We start from the raw sequence: 10,190 nt of genomic DNA, 5'->3' as shown, positions 1-10,190 counted from the left end.
AGAAGACGGTGCGCGTGCTCGGCCGGAGGGGCGGGGCCGGGAAGGAGGGCTGATGGGCGGGGTCTGCTAGCGACTGGAGGAGAGGCCTTTGTGGTTGGACGCGTGTCCCACCTGTGTTGGAGCTCTTGTAGGAATTGGCCGGCTCTAGCGTCCCCATGATTTTTATTGCATTTGTTTGCACGATTTGGCCAATCTCCCCAAAAGAACTCTTTTAGGAGCAAATCACGTGTTTTCAGACAGTGACATCTCATTTATTACGTAGTTATGATAATATTCACCGAGTATTTACTGTATGCCTTGCTTTGGCTAGGCATTTTATATCCATTATTTCTATTAATCCTCATATCAGGCATGCAAAGTAGATATTATCACAGCCATTTTACTGAAGAGAATCCGAGGCTCAATGAAGTGAAGGGAATTACCTACCTAAGCTCCTGACACCAGGTTCATGTTTCTCCAAAGTCTGTGATCCTTAACCATTTGGTCTTCATGGCAATCCTCACGTACTAAGCAAGTCAAAGTCCCCATTTTGCACTAGAGGAAACCGAGGCTCAGCTACTTGCTTGCAGTCATTCTGATGAATCCAAGGCCCCACTCTTGCCCCTGTGGTTAGCCTTTCACACAAAGGGTTAGCATAGGGGAAATTTTCAGGGGGGAAAAGCAGGGGAGGCTGCCCCAGAAGAACTGTAAGGAAATTTAGTGCTTGGATTCTATATTCCAGAGGCCCATACAGTGGCCCTCTCATGTATGATCACACATCTTGTGTATGACTATAGAGCGGAGACTGGATTTCCTTTCTATTCTTACTCTTAACCACATTTCCCCTCACACAGTCTTAGACCCCGTGACCCTGGATCAGTCCTTCTTCCCAAATTATGAGCTCTGACCATCCCCGCTTCTGTGCCTTTGCTTGCTGTTCTTTTTTTTTTTTTTTTAAGATGTATTTATTTTTATGTTAGAGAGAGAACACATGAACAGGGGGTGGGGTAGAAGGAGAGAGAGAATCTCAAGCAGACTCTGAGCCCATCATAGGGCCTGACATGGGCACAGCTTGATCCCAACACCCAGAGATCATGACCTGAGCTGAAACCAGAGTCAGATGCTTATCCCACTGAGCCTCCCAGGCACCCCTGCTTGCAGTTCTTTCTAGACTGTGTTCCTCATATCACTTACCTTAATGACATCCTTTCTTCAATGCCAAGTTCAGATATCTTCCCAGAAGCCTCGAGCTCTTGCCTGGATGAATTTAATGTGTTTTTCCATGTGGTGCCTCCTTAATGCTCTGCGGGAACTGCTGCTTCTCACAGGATTTGGAATTATTCAAGTAAGCTGTCTGATTATGCATCAACATTGACAAATTCACCTGTGTGTTGAAAAGATAGAGGCAAGGAGGAAGTGAGAGACTGTATTTTCAGTGCTCCTGCTCATCTGATCATATAGGAAGAGGAGTAGATGAGACCTCAGACCTTCCATGCTTCCAATCAAGTTTTGTTCCAATATCTTCTGTAGTAAGTGGAATAGGATTCTAACATATTTATTTATTTTAAATATTTTATTTATTTATTTGAGAGAGATAGAGAGCACACACAGAGGGAGAGGGAGAGAGAGAAGCAGACTCCCTACTGAGTAGGTAGCCCAACACAAGGCTCCATCCTAGGACGCTGGGATCATGACCCGCGCTGAAGGCAGACACTTAACCGACTGAATCACCCAGGCATCCCTGATTCTAAAATATTTGAAAATGGTCATTTTCCATACAACACGACTTATAAATGCAACCCAAATAGTCATCTGAGCTTCCACCCTAGAATCTGGCCACTGTCTAAAGTGTGACTCTTTACGTTTGTGTTTATGTCATTTCGCTCCTTGAGTTAGCCTGTATTATACTGCATTTGATTTATTTTCAGCAGTCCGAGGTCTCCACAACTAGCCCAACTCCCCAGAACTGCTGGAGCTGCTCGCAGGGCCCTTTGCCAACCGCACAGCAATTGCTTTGTCTGAGGAGCCAAAGCCAATTTGTTTCCTTTCCTCCAAAGGGTTGTCTCCTGCCACTGACATCTTATTTTCTATGGGATGGTCTTTGGTTTGCAGCACACTTCTTTTTAAAAAACTGAACATGATGTTATTGTAACAGCTGAATTTTTCCCAGGACACTAAAATGGAAATATTTTGGAAACTCATGGTAGTAAGTTAGGAATGTATGAGGAAGTCGACTCCCAAGCCCAGGAAAATCCATTGCTGGAGCTACTATAAAGCACACAGAGAAGACAAGGACACCAGCTCCTCATGGCAAGGAGTTTTAGGTCATAAATTAAGAATGTCCGGAAAGCACATCCAAGAGGACTGGGCTATACTACTACTCTGGTGCTCCACTTTCCAGAAATTTCTCTCTCCTGATGAATGGAGTTTGTATGTATGCTGAATCCCTGAAACTGCTCCAGTTTCTGAATCTGGGTGACAAGACAAGAGCAGTGTTGCTCACAGAGAGCAAGCCCGCTCGGTGGTAACTGTGGCGATATTTCAACTTCAAATACTTGGAAACTGAAGTGATGAGAGTCAAATGGAGATGTCTGGTGGAAATCTAAAATGTGGGATTGACCTTAAATTCTGGAGGGTGAGAGAGCTTATCCAGAATGAGAGGAAGCAGGAAGCATCTCCTCTCCCTGGTCCCCCTCATCACACCTTCTCCCCAAGTATGTGTGTATGATTTCTGAGGAGTGCAGACACCTGCCAGAGAGTCAATAATTTCCGTGTGTGTGTGTTTGTGTTAGGGAGAGAGAGAGAGAGAGAAAGCGAGCAGCCCTTTGGCGCTGAGTCAAAAAGGAGGAGCAGCAAGAGCCCTGGGAAAGAGGCAGCAGGGGCACCGGGAGGAAAATGTTCAAAGTTCTGATTGGTAAAATGACCAATGCCTGAATCCACAAGAATTCCGGAATGTGGTCTGGGAGACAATGCCACATGTAACTGGAGAAGGTCTACCATACACAGGTATCGGGCCATTGCCAGGGTCAGGAACCTAGCCTTAAGGCGCTGTACAGAGAAAGGTCTTTTGGGATGCAGCGCCTTTGGGAGAAGTTCCATGCACTAGTAACTTCTGCCTGTAGTTGCATCAGAAGTCCGCCAGGGGGTACTGCTCACCAACATGTCCTGTCATTGAACGTTGATGGACAATTCACCAGCTCCAGTGTCTTTCGCTCGGATTCGGCTGTCGGTGTCGTTACTGCTCTCTGTGGTCTCAGAAGACGCTCCTCCTTAAGCTGTCCAGAATCTCTGCAAAGCGGGACTGGGGCTGCAAGACCATCCGCTGGGGACAGACCGGAACAGGCTGTCTTCCCCTCTAAGCGATTCACTTCGTACACGTGATGACACAAATAGTAAAGGAGGCTATTCTATGCAGCAGACTGTCCCTGTTAGGAGCCCAGGCGTCTTCCGGCCCCTGGGGAAAACTTAAGAGGCAGCTTGGGCCCGCAGGACGGGGTGTGTTGGGGAGAGAGACTGGAGAAGTCCAGTCCTCTGGTGGACGTCAGAAGGGAAGGAAGGCAGATGTGGTACTACAGGAATGAAAAGCAGCCTGAGGGTAAGGGAGTTTTCCTTTGCTGCTGCTGATAGTTAACCCCAGTAAACCAAGTGAAATGTCAAAATAGATGTAGAGAGATTGAATCTTAAAATCTTTGGTTTCCCCCAGGCAAAAGAGCTGTACAATATTAACGAAGGGAAGAGAGACTTCTGTTTATAAAGTACATTTTCTTAGTTCTGCAAGGAAGTTGACAAGATAGTAATGCCTCTCACATTTAATGGAACTCCTAATTTGCCTGCTCTGGAGATTGGTAACCATTTACAAAAATTTAGAATAAAGGTCTCAAGAACTGCTGGGAAGGGGCGCTTGGTGGCTCAGTCGGTTAAGTGTCTCATCTGCCTTTAGCTCAGGTGATGATCCCAGGATCCTGGTGTCTGGCTACCTGCTTGTGATCTCTGTCTGTCAAGTAAATAAATAAAACCTTTAAAACAAAACAAGACAAACAAATAGCTACTATAGGGTAAATTGTAATTCAGTTGGTTCAATTGGTCACTTATATGTGACCTAGCATGACTGTGCAGCTTTCTCTGTGTGTTACAATCTCACTGGCCACCTGTGTGTGAGCCAGGCCCAACCACATAGCCTTTGCCCTTAAAAGCTAGTTTGTAAGGCAGAGAGTTATCTGCATAGATGGCAGAAGTTTTTTGCTGTAACTTCTAAAATGTAGACTCTTAAAAGAATCCATTAACTTGGGGTATGGGGAGTAGGGAGAGGGTGCTTGGGTTATTGACATTGGGGAAGATATGTGCTATGGTGAGTGCTGTGAAGTGTGTAAGCCTGTATACAGACCTGTACCCCTGGGGCTAACAATACATTATATGTTAATAACAAATTAAAAATAAAAAAAAAAAGAATCCATTAACTTCCAGGAAACTTTTGGAAATACATAATCTGCAAACAACTATAAGCAAATAAACAAAATAAGAGATTCCTCATTTTGTATATGCAAATGATGCCACAAAGCCCTCCAAAGTCATGGCTTATGGAACCATAACCTTACAGGTAGAAAAGACTGCCCCTTCCAGGCAGGCCCAAAACACTAACAAGTTTCAGGGAGCTGGAGAACAGACTTGGAAATTGATGACCAAACCGAATAAGGTGAATTAAATGGTATTGGGTTTCTGTCCTCAGAGAAAACACCCTGAAAAGTCAGTACTTCACAGTACTTCTGGTACTGTGGAAAGAATGGAAACTTATCCCCAAGGCTTTATACAATTTATAGTGAAAAGTTAACTTTCTGCTTCTAATCTTATGACTGTAATTTTGCTTACTGGTCAGCAAGGTCTTTGTGCATTTGCAAATGCCTCTTGTTGGACCTCTGAACTAAAGCATGACACATAGAATAGTACTTACATGATTCAGGCTCATAAACTGCATGAAACTGTTACCACCAGATTGAATTACCATACAATATTCATCTGGAAATTCTTCCCAAATATAGGAAGCTGATCGAAAGGAATACTATTAATGTAGGTATGAATATTTCTGGTAACAATGGTTGTGTATGTTTTGTATGTTTACTTGCCTCCATTAAAAAAATGTAAAAAGCAATCAACTAGGCAAGAAATTTAATACATAAACAGACAGCCTTATTTTTTTGACCAAGACAGATTTAAAAACAATCTGAGCAAAAAGGAGAAGCTTCAAAAAAAAATTTGTCCCACACTTAATCAAGGACAGAAATTTTTTCCTTTTTTTTTTTTTTTAAAGATTTTATGTATTTACTTGACAGAGAAAGAGACAGTGAGAGAGGGAATATAAGCAGGCGGAATGAGAGAGGGAGAAGCAGGCTTCCCACTGAGCAGGGATCCTGATGTGAGACTCAATGCCAGAACCCTGGGAACATGACCCCAGAGGAAGGCAGACACCTAATGACTGAGCCACCCAACGCCTGAGCCACCCAGGTGCCCCAGAACTTTTTCTTTTTATAATGATTTAATTTACAACTTCCTGCTGGAAAGAAATTACGATTCCTGGATAAAATGCTTAGAAAAGTTTCTGCTAAATTTAAGACAAGTACGACTTGTTCTAGAAAATTAGACACCCACTCATCTACCTGACATTGGTGAAGAGTCTTAGTGACCTTTTAACCAAACTTTCTTCTTCTTTTTTAAAAAATATTTTTAAAAAAGATTTCATTTATTTATTTGACAGAGAGAGATCACAAGCAGACAGAGAGGCAGGCTCCCCACTGAGCAAAGAGTCTGATGCGGGGCTCAATCCCAGGACCTGAGTCAAGGCAGAGGCTTAACCCACTGAGCCACCCAGGCACCTCTTTTCTTCTTCTTTTAAAAATCTAGTCTAACATGATTATCTAACCATTCACCAAAAATGAACCTCTAAATTAGGACCACCCAAGGCGTTTTCCCTTATAGCAAGATTGCAATAAAACCATAAATGATCCTAACTAAATTGTCAGCAGTGTTTTCTTTAATGCTGGGGTCAGCTGTATGCTCCGGAGTTCCCCTCAAGGAATGATCACTTGCTCCTGACATGTGGTAACAACAGAATTCAGACAGATTAATATGTAATGCTTCCTTACCAGGTGGTTAGGCACACCTCACATTTAGCTATTTGTCTTCCAAGGAAGCTACTCAGAGTGCTGTGTATGGGCATGATTAAACCTCACGTGTCTCCCATAATTAAAATGAGAGGCTGAGAGACTCTGACTGGATTCTACTCTTGGACTTTGATTTAGTCAGGAACTGAAGAAGATAATTGGTTATACTGTAACCAAGACCAAAGGGTCAAAGACACAGAAGTGAGGATTATAAAGAAGGGTCAACGACACAGAAAGTCTCATGCTGTAGCTAAGTTGAAAGTGGCAACAGTAGAATGTTCTTTCTTGGAGAAAGTACATACTTCGTTCCATTGCTACACACCAGTCTCTGCCCAAACTTCTAATCCTTTGCAAAGTTCCTAAAATGCTTCCAGCAAGATTTGGGTCTGTTGAAAAGGATTTGCTCCCTGAGATCATTGTATTTCAGCATAAAGATGGTTTCCCTTTGGATACCCATCTCTCTTTTCAACCATCCTCTTACAGATGGAGGCATCAAGTCAGGGCTAAGCACCAATAATTTTGGACTTAATTGCCCTACCTCTTCCCAAAATGCCCCCACTCTTTCTACTCTATGTTTCCTTCCTCTGGGTTTAGTATAAAAAATGGTCCCTAGAGGAAGTATGTGGTTCCTTTGGTACCATAATTTAAAGCCTCCCCAGTTCTTGGAAATTTAGATTTTTTTTTTAAACCATCTTAAACAACATCTTCATCCATCTGTCTCTGCTCCCCTGTGTTATCATTTCCTTACATCACCATCTTTAGATTTCCTTTTGTTTTCTATGACGTTTTCTGTACTGAGGAGAGCATGTGCTGCTACTGGGAACTTGCCAGAATTATTATTCAAACTGAATTATTAAATTGCCTTCTGAGTGTGAGTGATGTTTGTGGAAATGAAGGTAAGAATAGATGCTAGCTGAGGGCTTGTCCACCCTACTGGCGTCAGCTGATGATGGTTGGCCCACCCCAAGGAGCAGAATAGCCTGAGGTGGAAGTCCAGAGAGTCGCCAGAAGCCTCCCAGCAGGCATTGCTTCTTCAGTGCGGGAGGCAGGAGGCTGAGAAGCAGGAAGATGCTTATCTTTAGACCCTGGAGCTCAGGGCCAGACCCTACCTGTCACCTTAATCCTGTGCTGAGATTAAAGTACCTTGAGCGGAGGGGTCAAGACCCTGGACAGCCCAGTGTATATTTCCCTACCTTCATCATCCATTGTTCTTAGGAAAAGAGATCTCCTTCCTGTCCAGGTTTTTAACTTTTTTTTTTTTTTTTTTTTTTTAAACAGAAGAACTAACTGGTTGAACCACCCAGGGGGAAAATCTCCTAACCTTAAAGAGCTTCGGTTTTGTCAACACATAATTGGCCTCTCCTGATAATAATTTCTTTTATTTCTTTTTTATTTTTTTTTAATTTTTTATGTATTTATTTGACAGACAGATATCACAAGTAGGCAGAGAGGCAGGCAGAGAGAGAGGGGGAAGCAGGCTCCCCGCTGAGCAGAGAGCCCGATGTGAGGCTCGATCCCAGGACCCTGGGACCATGACCTGAGCCGAAGGCCGAGGCTTTAACCCACTGAGCCACCCAGGTGCCCCCTGATAATAATTTCTAAAGTAACTTTCCTTTTTACTTCTCTTTGAAGCTTATATATAGATAGATAAGAAAAAGAGGTCCAAGTGACTAGCTCAAGGGCACATGGCTGATTGTAGCAAGGATGAATAGACTAGAACTTAGTTCTTCTGATGCTAAGGTGTTCCCTTATTCAGCAGTTATTGGGCACAAATAATGCATGTATCAGTTACAGTGCTGGCTAAGTTTTTATAACAGAGAGATCCCAGACACTGTGCCTCGAATCATACCAAAGTTTACTTCTCTCACTTGTAACGCTCCAGAGGTAGACAGCTGGTCCAGGGAAGGTAGGCTGCTCTGTTCCATGAGGTCATTCAGGGACCTGGACTCCTTTTTCTTATTGCTGGGGTCACAAACTTTCTCAGTGAAGAGGCAAATAGTAAAAATTTAGGCTTTGCAGGCCATACAATCATTGTCCCAACTGTTTGATTCTGCTAATGTAGTGTGAAAGCAGCCAGATGTCATGTAAGAAAATGGCATGGCTGAGTTCCAATAAAACTACTTACAATAGTAGACTGGAGGTCAGATTTGGCTCATGGGTTGTAATGTAATGACTTCTGTCCTTGGATGTCCTTTTCACCATCATATCTGTGTTACAGACAGAGGAAAGAAGTGGATGGGTTGAAATTTTTCTTGTAAAAACAAGACCCAAGGGTACCTAAGTGACTCAGTCAGTTAAACGCCTACCTTCAGCTCAGGTCATGATCCCAGGGTCCTGGGATCAAGTCCCACGCTGGGCTGACTGTTCAGCTGGGGAGTCTGCCTCTCCTCTCCCTTGCTTGTGTGCTCTCTCTCTCTCTCTCTTTCTCTCAATAAATAAAATCTTTAAAAATAATAAAAATAAAAACAAGATTCATAGATAAAAAATATTGTGACACAGTCACACAATGGAATACTGTGTAATTCAGAGTCACACGGGTGATACCCCAAATTCAATGTTGAACAAAAGAAGCCAGACACAAAAGACTGCCTATTGATTGATTCCATTCATATAAAGTATAAAAATAAGCCAAACCAATCTATGGTATTAAAAGTCAGGCTAGCGTTTGCCTTTGTGGGGGTTAGTGCCGCGAAGCAGACACAAGAAGATTTCTGAGTTCTAGCGATGTTCTATTTCTCGATCTGGATGGTGTGGGTTTCACACATGGGTGTGTTCATGTGAAAATTCTCTAAGCCATAGCATAATATTCAAGTACTTTTCTGTATGTATGTTATACTTCAGTAAAAGATTTATATAAATTACCAAAAAAAAAAAAAAGTGATTCAGAAGTCTCATACTATTTCTTCTCTCTTTATCTGGGCTGGGCAAGTTCTTCTTAAAGGGGACACAGTGCCATTTAAGGGCCCCATGGCATTCTCCTCAAAGGCAGACAGGGAGGATCAGGGAGGATTGGGGTCAAGGAGTCACTTTAGGAACCCACACTGGAGTGGCTATCCTGTTCACAGCCATGGTTACCCCATGGGCATGAGATTTGAGCCATCCGTGGTACCTCACTTTCTGGCCATAATAACTGACCCAAAACATGGGTACATGATCCAGGCCAGGACAAACAGAGTCCTTTCCCAGGAATTGCCAAACTGAATTAGAGGAAAGGGACTCCTTTCCTTGCAGCTGTAAAGATGTAAGCCTAGATTTCCTACAGCCTGGTCTGTTCCTAGAGATGGCTAGCCTGTGGGAATGAGCCTGATACCCAGCGAGAAGCAGGGAGAGAGCAGGAGAAAGAGCTAAGGTTCTTTGGGCACTTGGTTCCAGCCATCCCAAAGGTCAGCTCCACCCTGCTCTTCCTAGCTATACAAGCCAATAAATTCCTTTTGAATTCCTTTCGTATTTTTAAGAGAATTAGTGTTGAGTTCCTCTCATAAAAATGATCAGCTGCTTTTTTCCTCCAAACTCACTCTGGATCAGCCCAATTCTGATTATCTCCACAGCCACAATCCTGACCCAAATTTCTACTATCTCTTGCCTGGATGGATGCCAAGTCTCCCAGCTTCTCTCTTGCTCTTTTACAATCCATTCTCCACACCAGCAAGCCAAGTGATCTTAAATAAATGTCATTCAGACCACGTCACTTCCTGCCTGGTGATTTCTCGTTACATCCCAAATCATCCTGTTTTATAATGCCCTGCATGATCTGCTTCCGTCCATCCTCCAACTTTATCTCCTGTCACTTCCCCTCACTTTTTTTTTTTTTTAAGATTTTATTCATTTGTCAGAGACAGAGAGAGTGTGCATACACAAGCAGGCGGAGTGGGAAAGGGAAAAGCAGGCTCCTCACTGAGGAAGGAGCCTGATGCGGGACTCAATCCCAGGACCATGGGATCCTGACCTGAGCTGAAGGCAGACATTAACCAACTGAGCCACACAGATGCCCTGCAAGTAATACTTATTGAGTGAATGAATTTCAAGATGGTGAGGGGCTGGAGTTCCATGCAGGAC

General features: G+C 43.3%; 1 protein-coding gene and 1 long non-coding RNA gene across 2 annotated transcripts in view; one reads left to right on the top strand and one right to left on the bottom strand.

The window, feature by feature from the left end:
• The window catches only part of SLC51B (SLC51 subunit beta), a 48,886-nt gene that overhangs the window by 32,045 nt on the left and 6,651 nt on the right, over window positions 1-10,190 (top strand). The gene's annotated exons all lie outside the window — the stretch shown is intronic.
• On the bottom strand, window positions 634-9,012 carry LOC309867960. Its single transcript, XR_014313421.1, has 4 exons — window positions 8,441-9,012; window positions 8,260-8,341; window positions 3,136-3,301; window positions 634-1,363 (listed from the first exon to the last, which is right to left on the bottom strand). It is a non-coding gene; the product is annotated as an uncharacterized lncRNA (long non-coding RNA).

This window comes from Mustela nivalis (assembly GCF_964662115.1).
Source record: "Mustela nivalis genome assembly, chromosome: 6".
Classification (NCBI taxonomy): Eukaryota; Metazoa; Chordata; class Mammalia; order Carnivora; family Mustelidae; genus Mustela; species Mustela nivalis.
This window is presented reverse-complemented; position numbering and strand designations above follow the sequence as displayed.